At 41.5% G+C, this 20,181-nt stretch overlaps 2 protein-coding genes across 2 annotated transcripts in view; one reads left to right on the top strand and one right to left on the bottom strand.

The window, feature by feature from the left end:
* The window catches only part of UBAC2 (UBA domain containing 2), an 811,088-nt gene that overhangs the window by 449,867 nt on the left and 341,040 nt on the right, over positions 1 to 20,181 (bottom strand). The window lies entirely within an intron of this gene.
* GPR183 (G protein-coupled receptor 183) overlaps positions 5,853 to 20,181 on the top strand; it is a 72,667-nt gene continuing 58,338 nt past the window's right edge. Inside the window, exon 1 of the mRNA XM_078657615.1 lies at positions 5,853 to 6,035. The gene's annotated coding sequence lies outside the window, so the exon portion shown is untranslated. The remainder of the gene's footprint in view (positions 6,036 to 20,181) is intronic.

Here is a 20,181-nt window from a genome sequence, read left to right as displayed (position 1 = left end):
TCTGAGAGTTTAGGATATTCATTTATCACCCTAGAGCTCAACTAAAATTATCAGGCTTGCCATCTTTCTACCCTTCATAGGACTCCTACCGTTGAAGGCGACTTTCATGCAACTCAAGGTTGCCCATCACTCATGACCTGATGAAGCACCCCCCCAAATGGTTTCAAGTAACTGCGACTATCTGGGTCGAAACGTCGACAATACTAATTGTCTGCACTAAAGCAAAACACCCCTGCGGGCCTTCTAGGAAATTTCTAGATGCCCCTCTGGATGAGGCTTTGTTCGTTTTGTTTTAGACAGACATCTTGCAGGCTGCTTAAGTACTGCTTAGTTTTATATTTTATTTATTTTACATAGGCAGTCACTTTACCCTTCATTTGTTCACTCTGCACAGGCACTGATGTCACACTGTTTCCACCTGATGGTGCAACCTTGAGTTAATTGTACACAGAATTTTCGTGCACTTGCGCTAAAATACATACACTGTGCAGCAATAATTTTCTTTAGTTGTGTTTTCTGTGTCCTGTCGATTAATGCTTTTGGCTGACCTTTAATTCATTTTGGTCTTAGGTGTAATTAGCAACCGATAGGATTTTTGTTGTTTATACTAATTGTTATCCAGATCCTAGGGTTTATTGGGTCACCCCACAAGATTGTAATGATAGTTTATGATGATAGCAGTGACTTATAGCTGCCCTGACTCTTGGTTAAATAGCATCATCATGCCACCATACAAGAAGGTACATAAAGACTGCCAAAATCTTACAGACCGATAAGTCTAATTGACATAGACTGTAGAATCAACTACACACAAGGGGTAGGACGATGGCTAAATGTCAGCACCCTTAGCAATTGGTTGCTGTAAGTACTATTACATACGTATCAGTGTTCATTAATCGGCCATTGGTTGATTGTATCTATCATTGGTGACGTGTCACCTATGAGCTAGCCATTTCAGTGGTCTGACAAAAATGAAACAAAAGACAGATTTCTCAGAGAAACTACTGCTCCTGAAGTTGGCAAACTGGTAATTATGACCCCATCATTAAAACCTAATGAAGCACTACTGACTTTTTTCGTTTTTGGAACGGTAATAAAAAGGTATGTTTTATAGGGCTCTTGTTGAACAACTATATAACTTTGCAGAATGGTTTTTCCTACTTTCTAAAATGTGCACATTATTTAGAAGGTTTTGTGACTACGGGCCAGATGTAGGTAATCCAGATTTACTGATCCTAAAATACCGAATTTTACCGATTTGGTATTTTAGAATCGGTAAATGGGATGTAGGTATTCATTCGGTAAATTTTACCGAATCGGTAAGATTCGGTAAATACCGAATCGGTATTTACCGATTCTGTATTTCCCATTCATCCCTATGGGCCTCCAGGCCCATAGGAATGAATGGGAATTACCGAATTACCCTAATGGCATGTATGTCTGCCACATGGCACTGTTATAATTTGCAAAAATTTGCTTTTTTTTTTAGGGTTTTCGATATTTACCACCAACTTGTAGTTGGTGGTAAATAACGAATCCTGAAATGGGAAAAGCACTCATTTGAGTGCTCCCTACATTAAAGATTCGGTAATTTACCGAATCGGTATTTTAAGGAATCGGTATTTACCTATTCCTTAAAATACCGATTCAGTAAATTACCGAATCTGTAAAATGGCCACCTACATCTCAAAAGCCTAATACCGGTCGGTAACGGCCGAAATTCGGTAATTTCGGCCGTTACCGACCGGTATTGGGCGACCTACATCTGGCCCTAAGTCACATAACGTGCAAGAGTCAATTTTTGCAAAAGCTATGTAAAAGTTAAAGTAAATGTAAAGTGAGATTGCAATACAAACGGAATATACTTTCCTATCTTGGCTAACTAAAATAGCACTGACAAAACCAACAGCTCTAGCTCTTGTATGGTGTATTCACACAATATCACATAACCTGAAGGCATACATGCACACACAATGCGTGTCCATATTCACATGCAGATGCACAGCTCAACCTGCACCAGCATCCTAAAACAAAGATAAATCAACATACATACAGACGTAATTGCACACAGACCAGAAGACATGTCTACAGACCTACACACAGCAAAACACACCTTCAAGCACCCAGAGTGACCAGAAAGGGGCATGCTCACAAAGACACACACAAAGCAAATAATCAGACAGAGAAAAACATCTACAGGAATACACACATATCAACATTACATAGACCACAAATGCACACAGAGAAAAAAGGTGCTGGGTGGAATACACAAATTCAACTCACTTGCAGGCTCCGCCCGGGACTGTATGAAATCATTTTTGGAAGAGCGAACCCAGAAGGTCTGGATGCCTCCTTTTTCATCGACTGCCAAGAAAATGTCCACCGGAGTCCCTCAGGGTTCTACTTTGAGCCCTTTGCTCTTTAATATCTATTTGACTTCTCTGATTTTTCTGGCTCAGGAACTGGGTGCAAAAATAATCACATATGCTGTTGACACCCAGCTCCTATTTACCGGGAAGGACTCCAACCTGCCGACAGAAATTGCTCAGAACTGTCTCTCGTCTGTGTTTAAGTGGTTGGCCCATGCCCAACTGAAATGCAACGAGGACAAGTCTGAGGTCCTTCTATATGGTCAGATTCCGCCTGCCTTCAGAGAAACTTTATGGCCTCCAGACTTCCCTCGACCTAATTCAGAGGGCGCTCCAGCAAAGAACTTGGGGGTCTGGTTTGGAGAAGACCTGCGGTTTTCGGTGCAAATTAAGAAACTCACTGGAGTTTGCTTTGGCACCCTTAAGTCACTAAGAAGGTTCTTCCCCTTGCTTCCGAGGCCGGCCAAGGAAATGGTCGTTTGTGCTCTCATTTTCTCCCGCATCGATTATGCCAATGCTCTGTATATAGGTATTCCTGGATATTTGCAAAAAAAATACAGACCATACAGAATGCCGCGGCTAGACTTCTGTTTAACATCTCTGGAAGATCTAGCGTAAAACAGCATTTACACGATCTGCATTGGCTTCCTGTGGCTCAGAGTGTGCAATTCAAAGTTCTTACCCTGGCGCATAGAGCCCTGCACGATCTTGGACCAATGTACATCAGGAAGCGCTTTGCTTTCTATGTCCCTAACAGATTGCTGCGCTCAGCCACCCAACGACGGATGGCGATCCCACGATCCCGCAGAACGTGGCTGGGGGGGCCAGTCTCTTTCCGTCAAAGCAGCAATGGCATGGAACTCTCTGCCCCTGGAATTACGGAACAATCAGGACCTCAGACTTTTTAAAAAACAACTTAAAAACTTCCTCTTCAAGCAGCTGTTTTAAATTCTTCGCTCCACCAGGTCACTGTTATTTTGCGCGCCAGGACACTCTTGAGTATTTGTGCGCGGTATAAATCCATCATATCATATCATATCAATGGTAATTACTTTGGGCTGCATTTCAGTCCATCATTTTTTACTCACTGGGCCGTTATGGACATAGACTATATGGAAATCAGTCTTATCTCCAACCAAAAAGATTCCATCCATTCTGTACCACTAGGCTACATCTCCTCTGCCTGGGAAAAAAAGCAACCCCAGAAACGTTTCAGCCTGGTTGGGTCTCGTCAGTGAGGTGGAGCTTTTATTCCATAGCACAATGGCTATGGTCTCACATCTGGACACTGATGTCAAACGCATGGCATCTTATTGTGATACCAAAAGGTGAAAATCAGAAAGGTTATGGACAGAATAGAATGACTGGATTAACCTCATCCATATACAATCATTCTGGTCCCTGTATGCAGGGTTACAGTGGGTAAAAACATGAACTAGAATTCAGCCCAGAGCAATTACCCATTGCTGAGATTAGGGCAAGCATTCCGCAGTCATCATTATTATTTTTTTTTAACCTCTTGCATGCTAATGACAAGGTGAACTCGTCATGAGGCACACTGGAGCTGTGCTCATGACAAGGTCAACTCGTCATGTATAATGGTATTCTAAGAATGTTAGCGCAGGACGGGAAAAGCCTTAGCAGCCAAGTGGTTAAAGCACACAGATCGAAGACAGAGTCCCCAATACTCACAAAAACTCACCTTTAAGTGTCTTATGGAAATAATAAAATATGGAAACAGCACAATAGTAGACAACAGCAGAGAGCTTCACACAGTTATACGTGGTGAAACAGCAGTGCAGGCCAAAAACATGTGCTGATGAAAAAGAGGTGAAGAGTTTCCTTGAGAACAGACTGCATGACCTGTAAGGTCATAGTTAAAGGAAATCTGTGTTTGACAATCTTGAAGGAATTTATTTATTAATGCAATTCATAAAGCTCACAAATACCCTAGGGTGTCTTGGCGCTGAAGACATAGAAGAGGCAGTAGGGGTGAGTGATTACTGATTGAAGAGCCATGTTTTTACTAGCTTCCTAAATGTCAGGAGGAGGCCTTAGCACACAGGCACACCTGCACATATTCTGTGTTTTCAATAGATTGAAAGATGGTTAGACAATGGGCACAGGAGACTGAATTAGCCAAGAACACACAGAATCTGATAAGAGGACTTAGTAGCACAATAGAACACACACACAAATAAATATGCATTCAACCAAAATACACATGCATTCAAAAGTAGAAGAATACTTTGTTTGTTAAGCTTCGTTAGAACTGCAATAGAAGATGTGTAGAGAATTTGCTTAAAGTCTATGGTACTAGGTGACCTCATGTTTTTCCATAACTAATGTGTAACAATGTGTAACTACCTAGTAATTCATTTTATGAACTTGTGTAACTAGCATCGTTTAACTGTTTATGAAAATAGCTGCCTGTGAAGTAGCAAATTGAGACTGGCTGTTTACTTGTGTGAAGACTGCCGATCTCCTTGCAGCGACATTAAAAAGCTGTCTTTACATTGCCAAGAGGAGTCTGTCATTTTCTTCATGTTTAAGTTACCCTGCAACAAGTGCACTACTACTAATAGACATACAGACACCCATGCATGCAAACAGAACACACAGATGCAGACACATATACAGTGTGTACAAGGGCTACTTGCTCACACAGGAAGACAGGTAATGCATGAGTAGGTGAATGATCAATAAGTGCATAAATGTGAGTGGATACAAGGATGGCTAGATGAATATAACTGTGGGTGGATAAATGTATGCTTAAATAAATGGTACAGTGGGACACACGGATGAATAGAAGCGTGTATGAGTAGATGAAAGGATGAGTGTGAGTGGATGATTAGATAAATTGGGTGATAAATACATAGGTGTGGATGTATGGTTAACCCATTCACCCAACCCTCTTTGTACTCACTTGTTAGTCATGCATGCATGCACTCACCCATTCAGCCATGGTCTACATGGGTCATTCAACCACACTCACCTAACCACCCATGCACTCGTCCATCTATGCAATGACTCATTCAACCATATGAACATGCAGTTATGCACCCATTCATCTACTCATCTATCTTCCCACTCACACATCTGTTCATCCAAATACTGAATCATGTGTACACTCAACCACTCACAAGAGTTCACACCAACCAAACTTGCCAATCAATGAAAAACCACTTAACTTAAAAAAAAAAAACGTTTGCCAAATCTACTGGTGTTGTTAGTACTTATTACTGGTTTCTACCATAATAACGTTAAAAAATTGTTTGAGGCTCAAGTACTTATCTATAATTCTGTGCATTCCATTTTTTTTTTAAAAGACAACAAAACAACTTTAAATTAGTGAGTCAGACTGTTTTTAATGTTCAAAGCGGAGGAAAAAAGCCGCAGAAAGATAGAATTTTCACTTCCCTTCCAGTGTAGGTGGAGTATCAGCTGCAGAGTGTAGTGGATCTGCCACCGGTAGTGGCGTTTAGAGAAGTCTGCGACTTTCAACCACAAGGAAGGGAAATGGTGATGGCACACCACGAGGCCAGCTGCACGAATGTAGCGGTGGTCGAGAAAATAATGGGGGAAACGATCATCTGTTGTTAGACCCACAACTTCGGCCGTTAGCGGATCTACAAAACTTGAGGATATCACAACTGCTTCTTATATGTAAGTAAAACGAAGAAAAAACAAATGTCTTGCTGCTAACCCGCTGAGAATCAAGGGCACGGAAATTACTTGGAATTTACGAAATGTGTTGGTGCAAGGGCAACGCTTTCCCTTTGGCTGGGGAGGGGCAGCTTTTCAGAATGCTTGCATGTTATAGTAATGCATGAACACAGAAGACAAATATTGTGCATGTGTGACTTTATATCAATCATATTCACGGGAGAATGTTTGCGCCATCAATGCTTTAAAAAGTATAGGGGAGGGGGTGAAAATGGAAAAAATGTTGGTTACTTTTAATAATGCACTTTTTAGTTAACAAATGATGAAGGTGATATTCCAACTGGTTGGAACAAATGAAAACTCGTAAAACTGTATAGTGAAATTAATTTTGCATTTTATGTTGTTGTATTTTAGTACATATAGTGGGGCAGTAGTAATAAGATGTTTGAAATATACTTTAATCAAATACAAATTCAAATGTTTTTTTTCTAAAGCAAGTAGCCTTTCTGGTGTTTATCTAACTTTAGATTAAACAACAATAAGAAAAAAACAGAAAAAAAAACTAAGAGCATAATGGGCCAGGAACGCTTTCCTCAGAAGGCAGGGGAGTGGAACCTTCGTGGTTTCTTAAGTTTGCACAATCTCCGTCTCTTCGCTTCATCGCTTCAAAAGGATGTGACCAAACCCTACACGCACATCTGGACTGATTAGGAGCTGACGGAGAAAAACTTCACGAATTGGCTGAAAAGTAAAACATACATGTGCATTGTCTTGAAACGACATACGCACATAACACATTTGAGGGCATCACCCCAGCCAGTGTTTTAAATGGAAAAATAGAAGTGCCGGTACTCTGTTCCTGAGTACCTGCTTGTTTCTCAGAAGTGCAGGTACTCTCCAATTAAAGGTATTACGTCTCTCTTGAGATGTGACGTTACTCTCCCTCTCAAAATAAATTTAAAAAAAGTGCAGGTACTCCGTACCGGACAGTACCGGCCCATTTAAAGCACTGATCCCAGCAGATGCACTGGCTGCTGCTAAGTCTCTCTTGCGGGCAAAGTTCATAATACCTAAACCATAAGAAGTAGGGTCCCTCACAACAAACAGGCATTGCACGATGGCGCTGCCAACATGACACAGCAGAACAGAAAAAAGACTAGGCATCAAACAATATGAACCTCTTAAGCAATTGTGAGACTGTAGATTGTGTCCAATTTAAACATATTTCGCTCTTAAAGCAGCACTAATAGGTATTTTGAACATTACAGGGATTTTGAAAAGGTGTAGCTTGGTAACTAATCAGTTGTACCCACTTTTGTCTGCCACCTTTCACTGTGTTAAAGGCAGACTTCCTGTGCACCTGGTGTGAACATTCTTTTTTTACATCCAAGTTGCAGCAGTGTCTGCTGCGGATTTAATCTTAAACCTGGCTCGAACGGCACCATGTAACGTGGCTGCTTGACCGCCCCATCCTTCCGCGTGTCTGAAGCAGCCAAGCCCGGGCACCCATAAGAGGCAGCAAACCGCCGAGCGTCAGAGCCTCTGCTCAGAAAATGGCGCCGTCCAGCTCAAAGGAACCATGTGTTTGAAGACACAAAGGGATCCAAGTCACAGAAGAGGTAAAATAACGGTGCACGTTATGCTGAGCCGCCGACTGAGGGGCGGCAGGTTGAAACTTCCATTGAAACTGCACTGTAATATTAAACTATTTGAAGAAAATCAATAACTCTAAATAGTTCAAAGACATTTAGAGTAACATGAGGTGACGCTTTAAGCATTAAACCACACAGCATATACCCTTAGATTAAAATTCATTGCATTCATGTACTTGACGTTACTTCTTTAAAACGTATTTATTATTCTACTTTTGTGTCATTTGTTAAGATTACGAATAAGAGTACACCTACAAGTATTGTACGCACAGTGCAGAAGACGCCCGAACACTCGCACACAAACGCATGCACGCACCGCTGACAATATTTCTGCTTCAAAAGGTAATTTTTTTTGTAATATGTATGACTTCAAAGAATTTGGATACCCTCACTCATACGTTTTACTGACATCATTTGAGGCTATTTGTACCTCTGGAGTTACTCCCCAGGGCATACCGCAGAATGTTGCACCAATAATGACCATCACGTGCTAAGATAAACAGCAACTGCTGTGTAGATGTGCCGCAAAACCTGCACAACCGGCTTATGGAAAAAAAAACGAACGTAGGTATTAGTAAGCTTGAGCAAATATCACTTCTGCACTGGTTGATCTGTGCAGATGTTGAAAAATATTGCAGTGCACTTGTGAAAGGATTTTGTAATCTGCCCCAAATGGATTTTTGCCACCCCGAGAGCCGTTTTGCAGGCGTTGTTAATGGTTACAAAAATAAAATAGGGGTTTTTTTGCATGGAGAGCAAAAGGCACATCTCCAATTTCGATTTTTTTTTCATGCTGTTCAAACAGTGCAAGTTCGGTGTGAAAATTTGTTAATTTTATGAAGTGTGTAAAGGATATTTTTGTGAAAAAACAAGAATCCACAAGGGTTCAGAACAAGCAATAGTTTCCTAATGATTACAAGAATACATTAACGTTGCTAAATAATAGAATATTGATTCATACTTTATATTTCACTTTTTTAATGTCTTTATTGGCATTTTTATATACTTTCATGTACATACATGCAAGGGTCCGAGGGTTTTTAAAAAGCAAACGTACATTCCACCTGCAAGTAGAATTACATATCATATTTAACATCTGTTCTGAATAGCTCTTCGTCAGGTCTCATCATACTTCAAGAGTAACATAACCCATAGCTCTTCCCAGGTTAAGGTTTATAGAGAGTAACTGTAGTTGCCAGATTACAGACATGGTTGTAATGACTTGAATCAAACAAACAACCATGCAACAGGCACAGTCATAAACATGTAAACAATTATGGCACCCAGCTAAATTATATGGAAGGCTCATTTTCAGGTTCCGGACTAGTCTGGTTAGGGAGGTGTATGGTACGTTGGGATTTAGATGATATTCTAAACTCTGAAGGGGGAGCGCAGTATGTTTCCGCCTCAAATCAGTCCCTTCCATGTTTAATGTCCTGTATTTCTAGGGGTAAACCTCAGGGGTTCGGCCTGTGTAGCTCCTCAGTTGGGGAGTCGGACCATCCGGTTCTGTGGCCTCTCCCTGTTTATTATCCCACGCCCGAAGTATTTCTGCCCACAGTCCTGCAATTGGGTGACCGCGAGGCCCTCGGGCATCCTCCCCCATCAGTACCCTCTCTTCCGCCCTGGCCCAAACCTCTACATCTTTTTCCCAGGCTACAACTGAGGGTCCCGCCTCCGCTTTTCACTTCAGTTGAATGTGCCGGCGCACCAGTACTAGCGCCAGATACGCAAACCTGGAGCCCACCTTCTTAGCCCTGGTTTGGGGAAACAAGCCAAGAAGACAGACCTCTGCTGTGCAAGGGAGTGTACGGGTCAGTACATCATTAATCACATACAGGCCCGTATCCGCTCAGCGTCGGCCAGCTCCATACCATAGGAGCGAACCCCACATCTGCAGTCTTGTGCGACATTTCTGAGTATCAGTTGTAGTCTATGTGGAGTTAAGTAGGTCATATGAAGGAAGTAAAATTGAATGTGTTTATAATTTGTATTTCTGGAGACCCGCTTCAAGCTCCTTAAAGCCTTACTCCATTCTTTGTCAGATAGCTCCCTATCAAATAGAGCACCCCATTGCTCTTGTGTGCGGTCAGTGGTTTCACAGTCATCCCTAAAAGTGCCCCGTAAAGCCATTTCACTAGGTACCACGCGGACCCCTGAGTCAACATTGCCTGGAGCAGCAGATGGATCTCTGGCTCTCGCCAAGCCCTAGGCCACAAATCCTTAAACGTCCTCGTCAGTGCGTGATAAAGCAAGAAGGGTCCAGGAGAGAGGTCATAATGCACTTGGAAGTCTTCCAGTGGGATCAACTCGACCTGTTGGAAGCAATCTCCCACGCTGTCGCATCCATAGCCATCCAGTCGCTCAGCTGGAGCTTCGTGAAAGGAGAATGATCGCCTCCGTGCGGTAGCCCCAACAAGGGAAGGTACTGGAGGTACGCCGGAGGCTCCTGTGCTAGCATCTCAATGCCACCTTTAGGAGCTCCCTTGGTTAAGGAACAACCACTTTCGGTTGTACGACTTTCGCTATCAGCAACCCTGGGTTGTCTATCAGAGCCAAGGTGCCTGCGGTCTCCAAAGCCCAGCCATCCAACCACCCAGCTAGTCACTGAAGCTGGACCACCAAGTAATATATTTAGAAGTCTGGGGCTCCCATACTTTATATTTCACATGGTGATGGATACTCCTTTAAATTACCAAGGCATAGTACACTTACGCATGAACATTACTGAATGCTTAAATACATGATTTCTTTAAAAAATGATGTAATAGATGATTCAAATATATGTTGGAATTTGCCCCATATGTGTACAGAATGTAAGTAGATATTTAGCATTGCATTTAACTGTGGACTTTAAAAGGGGAACTTTCTAAGAAAAAAACCTCTCACTCTCCGTTAAACAAAAGTTTGTGTTTTGAAACATATGCACGGTTCTTTAATTATATCCCGAGGCCTGAGGTAAAAGGAAAGAGTAAATTCAATGCTGTCAGGCTACAGGCAGTGATCCGCGTGATTGTGTGGACTGGTTGTGGCTTGTAAGAGCTTAAATTCAGTGTATTACCAAAGAAATAGCCACCAATGTGTCTAACCAAGGCAGGTAAGTCAGAAATCAGTCAAAGTGGGGACACTGTCCTTTTCTACAGTGTTTGCTCCTTTCTTTTAGACTAACTGTGATTGGCGCTTTAATTAATCCCTGCACAAAGTTTCTCCACGTTTAATCAAGAGGATTTGTCTGGAGAATGTACCTCCAAAAGGGGATAAACATGCTCTAATACTGGCAGGTAAAACAGAAACTGCCTGTTACACCCCATTCTCACATGTGAAACTTGTAATCACCTGTTACAACTAGGGGTGGGCGGAACTAGCGGAGTTGCATAAAAACTCCATGAGATTCTGCAGAGTTCTGCAAACGAGCAAAAATTGGCATGTTGCGCTGATTTTTAGCGCCAGGAGTATGTTCTGCACACGGCACCAAGTGGCACGCCGAGGATGCTGTTTCTCAAGTTGGTTTTGCTGCTGCTAGAGTAGATTTTCTACTCGAGCAGCAGCTTCTCACTACTGTCACAACCGCCCGCGTTAGTAAAATATCGTTGGGTGCCCTTCTAGCAGCCCAAAAGAAAAAACGCACTAGGGGTATGCCAATTCTTGCCAACTTTATATTGGCGAGCTGAGTGTGACAAAAACTCGGGAGTTGGTGGAATTTGGATAGAACTCCGCGTTAACTGTGTAAAGGGGTATGGCCAAAACTCCACCAACTCAGCCGACCGAGCAGAATTTATCACCCACCCCTAGTTAAAACCACTTGTTGGTATATCCAAATGTGCATTATTGGTATTTCCGCTCAGTTTTACCCACCTGTTGATTAATACGACAAACGCTATGAGAGTCATAGAGTTCAAGGGTCTGGGCAACCCTATTTCAGCTTCCACTTGTCTTTTAGATGACACAGAGGCATACAAATAAAAGCTCACCAGTACCCTCTGCCCCAGAAACATCAAGGATTTCAAATTTTTTTTTTAGCCAATCACCTATACTCATCCTGAGGCTGAATCTTCTTAAGTAAGAAATTGCTTATGGGAGTATGCCACCAACAGTTATTAAAACAGAAGAATGACTACTTACACAACAAGTAAACCCAGGGTTTTTAATTACGATGCTGGTTTAGCCTTCTAAATCCATTTCACATTATATAATCAAAAATGATATTTTGGTGCCATTAGTAAGTATTCAAAACATGCATAAGCCATGGGTGTAACACACTTTTGGAAACTATAAGCCAATTATTTGGCTTTGAAAGTGAACATGGTGATGGTGTTAAGAGGCACAAGTGCTCTTTATACTGTAGCCATGCCAGACCTTTAGGACATCCTCATAAATTTAGATACAATGAATCTAGACGGTTCTAACGTACATAGTCAGCGGGTAGCCTGAATTCTCGCAAGCTCTCGCAGAACTACGTTGGGCACTCCAGACATAAGAACAAGTGTGGTAATGTTCTTAAAGGAAGCGCGGCACATTAAAAGTACTTTATGGACTAACACAAAAGGGAAGTGCAATTTATTGTACCTAATTTTGCTGCAGCAAGAGTTAAAGATACAGTAACAAAAGAGGGAACTGTATCTGAAGTGGCAAAAAGAGAAGTGAGACATTTAAAGACTAATAAGTACAAAGTGAAGCAAAAGGGAAGAATGAGTTGGGTAAAGGATAGCAAGGAACGGCTCTACAAATAGAAACATGGAGAGAAGAGCTTAATGCAGAAGCCATCTCAGTTGAAACTGATTTAGAGGGATCACCCTCACTATCCACTATTTTAATTCACTGTTTGCATGGGAAATCAATTCATTGAGCATCGTGGGAGTAAGAAACAGAAAGGCAGAGAAAACTGGGAGTAATATTGGGAGAGAGCTCACAGAGTAAACACATATGTCACTTGAGCGGATAAACTTCATCACACAATCCTCTGTGACGCAGGTGACATGATCAAACCAACAGCAGACTATCTGAGAACTTTTCAGCCAACTGTCACTCCCATCAGCCCATAGCTTTCCATCAGCCTGTAGACATCCCATCAGCTAGCCCACCCCATATCAGGCAATATCTCCATAAAAATCAGTAACCCCTCAGCAGCCAGCAATTCTCTCCACCAGTCAGAATCTCCTCTTTAGTCAAGTCCTAGCTAGTTCTCGCAAGTAGGTCACTGTACCCTTACTGAGGGTTTCCACCCCCACATTGTACACCTGTATGAGTCTAGCTGTGACTGCCTGCTCTTTTCCACCCTTTCCTCTTTGGGATGTCATGCAGACACTTAGCAGGTGGAAGGGGGTGGGGGTGGTACTGGCAGGTTGGAGGCAAAAGCAAACACTTGCCTTTGAGTTCCTAAAGGCTGGTGAAGGGCAGATTTACATATTCAACTAAAAGAGTAAAAACAGTGATGCTAGTTTTTAATTCTAGATGCAAAAATAATTTTTTTATGTAAACAGCTGGAAAAGAGAAAATGTATTAGTTAAAGTGTTCTAAAAAGTTCAGAAAAATACCTAAAGAGCAGTTAAAAATCAAAAACCTGAACACAATCAAAAACGTTACTTATGCCATAAAATAAGCAGTTGGCGGGCTTTGCCTTCTCTTCTGGACTATGGACTACGAGTACTGTAACACATTATCTTTGGCCCTTTATGCTGGATATTACAGATCCCTCAACCCTGTTTTACATGAAGTGAGTGTGTGAGTCTCTGTCAGCCACTTCATAGGTTTTCTTAACCTGTCAAGAAGGTCAATGTGGAATATGGACAGCGTGGGCGAAAGGCATGCGCCAATTCATCCTTCAACCTATCAAAATTGAAATTAAAATATATAAAGCTGAAATTCTTGAAGCAAAGACTGATTTCTCTAAAGCTCAAATATCTGCCTGAAAAAGAAAATTTAAATTTAGAAATACTTGGCTGATCTTAGATCAAGAAATATTATGAAAAAATGTATAAACAGCGCAGCAGACTTCTGTTACCAAAATCTCCCATATGAGATGATACACTGCCACAAAGGAGATATAGCGAATAGGCAAAATTACTTAACTTTGGATCCTGCAGGCAAGGTTTTCCTGTCACAGGTTAGCCGTTTGCCTAAAAATGTGTGTAATTCTCGTCAAATTACTTTATCTTCTTATGCCTCAATTCGCTATGTAGTACTGATCCAATTACATGTTACCATCACATCTTCCTTTCTTTAATCTGGTCTCAATCATATCATATACACCACTACAATATCAATGCTGACTGCTTTTTTGAGGGCTCCTGCTACAATGAAAATATTCACTGTAAAACAGTTCCCTTTTTTTGGAGCTCGATCCACCTTAGATCAAATGGCTAAACACCACAATGCTTCAAACCAGGGGTCGCAAACGCCCTCTTTAGCAGCAACAGCAGGGTGGGGTTCTTTATAGGCCTTTTCTGTCTGCAACTCGGAAGAAAACATTTCATGATCAACACTATAAGGAAGAATGAAAGATATGGTGAAATTGGTTAGTATTTGGCAAATTACAAGCTGAGTTTGGTGCTTACTGCAACAAAATCCACGTACTACAGCAAATATTCTATTATATATTGCACCTATAAAGCGCATGGCTACTCGGAAGCCTCCCAGCGCTGTCAGTGCGAGACTCCTATTCCAATACATCAGAGGAAGCAGTTCTGAACTAGCCAGATTGAAGGTGCTTGCGGAAAGGAAGTTCCTGCGTGGCTGATCTCAGGGGGAGGGAGTTCCACAGATTGGCAACATTAAACCGAAAGGACCGTCCTCCCCATCTAGATCTTCCTATAGAAGGGCATTTAGCAAGGAAAGCACTAGAAGAACGAAGGGTTTGCCCAAGGACATAAGGGGAAATCAGAGAACAAGCCGCCAGGGTCCCGGTATTAAAAAAACAAACAAAAAACTGTGGGAAATGCAGAGTGCATTGAACTTAATAGCTTCCGCTACCAGGAACCAATGAAGAGATTTGAGACTATGGAGGGTGGAGTGGTGGTAAGGGACATTGTAGAGAATGTGAGAAGCTACATTCTGCACTATTTGAAGTTTCTTTAGGGTAATTTTTGGGGCGCCTAGGTACAGGGAGTTACCAGAGTCCAGGCAAAAGTATAAGGCCTGGACCACTAGCCCCTTGGAGAGTGGTGTAAGCAAAAGACATTTTTTTTGGAGCATCCTTAGAATGCCAAAGCACAGTGCTGCAAGTGTTGTCTGAGGCTCCAGATTTAGGGAGGAGTCGAGCCATATACACAGGCTTGTTATGGCCGGTTTGGGAACAGGTGCAGGTCCCAGCTGTTTGGCCAACCCAAATCCATCAGACGATTGGTGTTATTGCCAAGAATGAGGAGCTCAGCTTTGTTCCCATTTAGTTCCAAATAGGAGTTATTTATCCAGGAGGCAGCCTTTTCAAGGCAGGGGCCTAAGCAGGCAGTGTGAGGATTGTGCGTGAGAGAGAAGATCAATTGGGTGTCATTCGCATAGGCCATGATTGAAATCACAAAGGATTAAACAACCTCCTCCAATGGCCTCATATATAAGTTAAAAAGTGTAGGGCTCAACGAGGAGCCCTGTGGAACACAGCATTTAAGTAGGAAGGAGACCGAGGTACAGCCGCCCTCAAAGATCTGGACTGATCTATCCTTCAGAAAGAATTTAAGCCAAGCAAGAGCAAGACCAGAAATTCCAGCATTATTCACTTGTTAAATGATGGTGTGGAGGTTAATAATATCAGATGCTGCACTGAGATTGAGGAAGATGATAGCTACGGCCTCTCCTCGATCCAGCCGTTCTTTATCGTCCTCCACCATTGCCCAAAGGACAGTCTCGGTACCATTGTGCGGACAGACTTCAGTTTGAGTATGATGAATAATGCCATGGTTTTTTAGGACGTGAACTAGTATGGAGCCGACATGCTTCTCCAAAAGCTTACTCCTAGACGGGAGAAGAAAAATAGGTCTATAGTTTCCCAGGTCAAGGGGATCTGCATTGGCTTGATTCAACAGAGCCTTTATCATAGCATCTTTCCATGTTGGAGAAACAATTCTTGTACGCAACGAAAAGTCAAGTAAATCTATCAGAGTGGGAAGAATTTCCTCTGCAACCTTCCCTAGAATGCGGGGAGGGACCCAGTTCACGGGGGAGCCTCATTTGACCGTTGCTAGGCTGTACCGAAGATTAACAAGTCTGAGGTTGGGAAATGCAGTAAGACGGTAGGGGGTAGTTTCGGTTAATCCTCCAAGATCAGATCTTCCTTAGGAGGATGGAATGCTGAATAAAAATCCTGTATTTTCTTCGTGAAAAATTCAGCGAGTTCATTCTAATGGGAGGGGGAAGGTGAAGGACCATTGGAGGAGGGCTCTAATGCAGTTTTTACCACCTGGGACATTTCCCAGGTGGAATTTGAGGCAAGCTTTATTTTTTCCTAATAGTATACTGCTTGGGCTCGTCTCATTTCCAGCAGATAGAGTTTGATCTTTTGCCAGTGTTTCTGTTAGTGGGTCTCGCTATATTCATTACTCCAACACCTTTCTAATTTCGTACAATCTTGTATGCTTTCTGCTTTTAAATTCCAGCAGGTCGACCTGCCGAAATGTAATGAAGGGTGAGGTCTTTAACTCTGCATTCCGACCCTGTGAAAACAAGGGTTTGTGCAAAGGTCGGAAAACTATGACCCACTTCATAATCAGGGCCTTGGAGTGAGTTAGTGTTCTACACTGTCCACTGTAATATCATGCTGCGTTCATATTTGCTTCAGTTATCAATGGTGGGTTGGTATGTTATGTATATTGTGTGATCAAAACTTTAAATAGTATGTTATAAACATATTTCCGGCAGTTAGCACTTTTTGGGCATCCAAGAAAATAACTTAAATCAGAGAGATGGGGTAATCCACTTAGTTTTCAGATATGCCTTCAATACCATATCTGATGATGTTGAAACAAGATTAAATAATTTGGGCTGGGAGTCATTTTATGAAACAAAATAGAAAGCTGCTGAAAAATAGTATCCATGCTATACTACAAATTGGAGACCATTGCTAAGGAGGGGTCAATTCTGATCAGAGCTCATCACTTTGAGCCATTTACCAGGCTCCTCCAGGGGAAGTGCTCTCTGAACTGCTGTTGCAATCCTCCACTGAGATGGTAGCCTGTAACCCAGCAAATGGATGAGGTGAGAGCACTTAGCTCCAGACTCTTAAAAACAATGGTTTTGACCAGTCACTGGCAAATGATGCCTCGTACAATGTAATTTAATTACTCTCCAAGTCGAAAACTAATTTGTTCTACGGACCGTCACAGCTATCTTTGAAAAATACAAGTCAAACTTCCCCTCCCTTTGCCCTCTATGTTTCAATTCTGGACAATAAATAATCTTTCATGGAGATAATATAATCTATTTGACTGTGGGCACTGTTGATAAACTGACACCATGTTTCCAGTAGTCATGAATGCATGTGTGCAGAGCATGAAAGTGGCAGTCAATTTACAGTATCTTGTTCAATTTTTTCCCATGTTTAGTCTGGTTGTGTCCCATAGCACGGATTCTACCAGCCGAACAATTTATTTTGCACTAAAACCAACTGGCATTTAAATGTATGTGCCAGGACTGAAAGACCTGCTGCCCTCCTGCCTTTCAAACAACATCACCTGGCTTTTCTGGTTTCCCCCCCAAAACTTTCAAGTTCCTGCAACAGAAAGTTTTTTTCCATCCTAGTGCATATATTTCAATGGGTGATCTTGCATGGTTTGCAAACAATTATCATTGGGCTTTTATAAGGGAACCCTGACTACCAATATAAACAAAAAATGCCAAGAGGCCACTGACGTCAGTCCTTCTTGTCTACCAATTATATTTGTTGGCTCAGTAAAGTGTTGTTATACTTCATTTACAGCGTCACATAGGATGTGCCTTAAGGTTCACCACTTTCCACTGTTATTCTATCTATTAACACACCTTTGGCGCTCCTGATGTATGGAGTAAGATTATTTTTCCTTATGTTCGCCCACAATATTCTGATTTCAATGGATATCTGAGGTGTGGGGAAGATTAAGTTATCTGATTATCTGAGCGACTCCTTTTTGAGCTCAATTGCATCAATGGTAGATGATTTGGAATTGTTTATAACGAAATTCTTCCAAATTAAATTATGATCATCCTGTGCAAGCTAAATATTTGGAATGACTTTCTTTTGGCCTGATTCGATGGTTCCTTGTCGTATTCCATCTTAGACCGAAAGAAAGCGAAATGTCCTTGTACATACTCGAACTTGACAATGGCTAATCAGTTGATGGCAGTCTCCAAGTCCTGTTATTTCCTATTGAGAAATCTTCAATAGATTTTTCCTTTTTTAAACTTTTGCCACAAAACCGTGCTTCTGAATGCATTCATAAATCTCTGCCTCGATTTTAACCCTTTCCGCTGCTAGGCCTTTTCCGCCCTAGTGCTAAGCCTTCTTTTGGCTATTTGGGGTAGTTCGCGCTTAGACTGCTATAACCTTTTGTCCAAATGTGGGTCCTTTTTACCAACATCCAGGGGATTCTAAAGGTGCCAAGGGTTTTTGGATTGCCCTGGGGGGACCAAGAAATTAGCCTAAATATGGCTACATTTTGAGTTTTTGGGTGGAAATAGGAAAAAAGTGCTCTGGATAAAAGTGTCTGTTTTTTCCCATAAATAATAATAATAAAAGGTTCAGGTGGCTGCAGAGAACTAATACATCAGGACCCACTTGGAATGTATTAAGTACTATATGATTTGTTAAAGTCATTATCAGTGTTTCATTTTTCAAGTTTTTGAGAAGTTTTCTGTGTGTTAAGAAGAGGAATCACATAGAAGGGTCAAATGACTATTACACCCCTGTCTACATGATTATGCAAATCATCATCTCACAACTCTTGTGGCAGTAACACGGAACCTACATTTTTCTTTGTCACACTTTGCTTTAAAGGCTGAGGAATGGATACATTTTGTACAGTAGAGAGACACAGGGAACATTGTTTTACCAGCCCCAGTAATCCCTAGCCACTTGGCTGAGGCACAGTCACCTCATGTTTGGATGTGCCAAACTGCTGAGGAGGTTTTTGTGATGAGATAAACTAATACACTAACATTCAAAGCATACCAACTAGTGGTTAAATCACTTGCTGGTGGAGGTCAGAAAGAACCTATTTATCTGGCGGAGTAAGGCACATATCACAGTCTGAAATGGTCGTAAGGCAACCACAGTTTCTCTGTAAAACAGGCCATCGTAAGTTGTGAAAATTAATTAAGACCTCACTCCTTCCCAATCGAAAGTGAGTTAGTGATGCAGTGGTTATGTTTGGTGATTTAGTTACACAAAGAAGTAGTTTTGATTGAGGATGTGCTCTTTAAACATGAAAAGCCTCTGCAGATCTTAACCATTTATTTGTAGTATGTGCTCCACAGTGCACCAGTGAACCTCCACCACTCCAGGTGAATAGGTTGGCCATTTGCTACACTCGCTCCTTAAGTAGCACTTAAATTTTCATAGCATAAAGGACTATCAAGTAATGTCAATCTCTGACCATTGTTCAAGCACCATTGTGCACTTGAAAATTAATTCTTGGAACTATTAAGAATGTTACTGACACACAATTAGATTAGAGAGCAACACTATGGTTTAGAACTGGCATATGTAAATGCAGGTGATGTTTGAACCTTAAAGGATGTTACCTTGAAATTAATTTTGCCCTTCTATTTGGCGACAGGAGAGATAATTGCTTGACCATGCAAAGATTAAAGGTTTTATCTATGGATTGAGTAAGTAAGTAAGTAAAATTTAAAAGGCTAGTAGCCACAATTAAGAGCACAGTAAAAAGAATTGCAAAGAGATCAAGTCCCCCAGCCTTGGTGAACCACAGTCCAGATTCTTCATTTTTTTATTTTTTATCTATGGATTGGGCATCGGTTTTTGAAACAGTTTCTCCTACCATGAGAAATTAAATACATGATCGGGGCACATAGATACGTGGATAACTTTGATCAGGTACCCAAAGAGGAAAAAATCGAGAACAAAGTCGTCATGCATTGAGATTTCTCCCTACACTAGTCAAGTCATTTTTTCATTTCATGAAGCTTTATTCGGTACATTAAAAACAATGACCATAAAAGCACACAGGCAAAATATATTACAATATCACAAATACAGGTTAAAAAAGACGAATGTTTAAAATTGTATACTTTTCCTAAACTGAATAGATTTACATATAAAAGTTGCAATATAAAAACATTTGTCCGCAGAGTTCATATTATAGATCAACTTCATTGCGTCTTCCACATTAAAAACTAGCAGCCCGTCCCGACGTTGTCCGGGGATGAAATCGAATGTCTGCAATGCTTTCAATTTGCAAGGCAATTTATTTTTAAAACTTACTCTGAATCGCCCCATCACCGGGCTCAGGCCCCGTGTTTTTAAAAAAACGTACTCTGAATCGCCCCATCACCGGGCTCAGGCCCCGCGT

Source organism: Lissotriton helveticus, chromosome 8 (genome assembly GCF_964261635.1).
Source record: "Lissotriton helveticus chromosome 8, aLisHel1.1, whole genome shotgun sequence".
NCBI classification, from domain to species: Eukaryota; Metazoa; Chordata; class Amphibia; order Caudata; family Salamandridae; genus Lissotriton; species Lissotriton helveticus.
Note: the sequence above shows the minus strand (reverse complement) of the source record. Positions and strands in the feature narration are given on the sequence as shown.